This window comes from Elephantulus edwardii, unplaced genomic scaffold (assembly GCF_000299155.1).
Source record: "Elephantulus edwardii isolate Elephantulus edwardi_28Jun2011 unplaced genomic scaffold, EleEdw1.0 scaffold00024, whole genome shotgun sequence".
Classification (NCBI taxonomy): domain Eukaryota; kingdom Metazoa; phylum Chordata; class Mammalia; order Macroscelidea; family Macroscelididae; genus Elephantulus; species Elephantulus edwardii.
Window position 1 is genome coordinate 5,352,716 of NW_006399774.1, and position 727 is coordinate 5,353,442.

Consider the following 727-nt stretch of genomic DNA (forward strand, 5'->3'; position numbering starts at 1 on the left):
CTGCACCAGGAGGTTTCAATCTGCAGCGTGTGGGTTGTTGCGGGTTGAAATTGACTCTCTGCCGTCTAACAACAACGATATACAGAGAAGTGTGACTAATTGCACTTTCTGGTACCTGTTGTGCAGAGTATTTGGGAAGCATTTAAAGACATGGTTCACCTCATTTTCTCCAAGATCTGGGTTGAGACTGAAGCAGGGCTGCTGCTTCTCCTCAGACATTGATTTTTCTAAGCCCAGTGTTCTGATCGGTCAATGTTATTATCTGTCCTGTCAAACAAAGTACCAGCCTGTTCAGAGCCATGCTGGGTGAGAAAGATGTTCTTTGTGCTGCCAAAGGATTCCAAATAAATAAGGATGATAATCATGTTCTCATCTTTTGAGACACAGTTCTCTCATTCTAAAGCAATTGTTAAGGGGCTTGATGTTACAACTTTGCTAAAGATTTTTTAGCTTTATCAAAGCAATACTTTCTTTCATGTGGATGTTAAGGAAAACAAAGGGACTATTTACCTTTTTCGTGCCAGACTGTTGATAATACCAGAAAAAATAATTTAGATTGTAAATGCTTTTCACTGAACAATAAAATCCACTTTCATTTCCACTCAAAACCCAAGCTTCATCTCACATACTCTGGGTATGTTATTAGGGAAGGCTATTCCTTGGAGAGGGACTTCATGCTTAGAAAAAAGAAGGTCTGTGGAAGATCCTTAATGAGATGGGTTGAAAT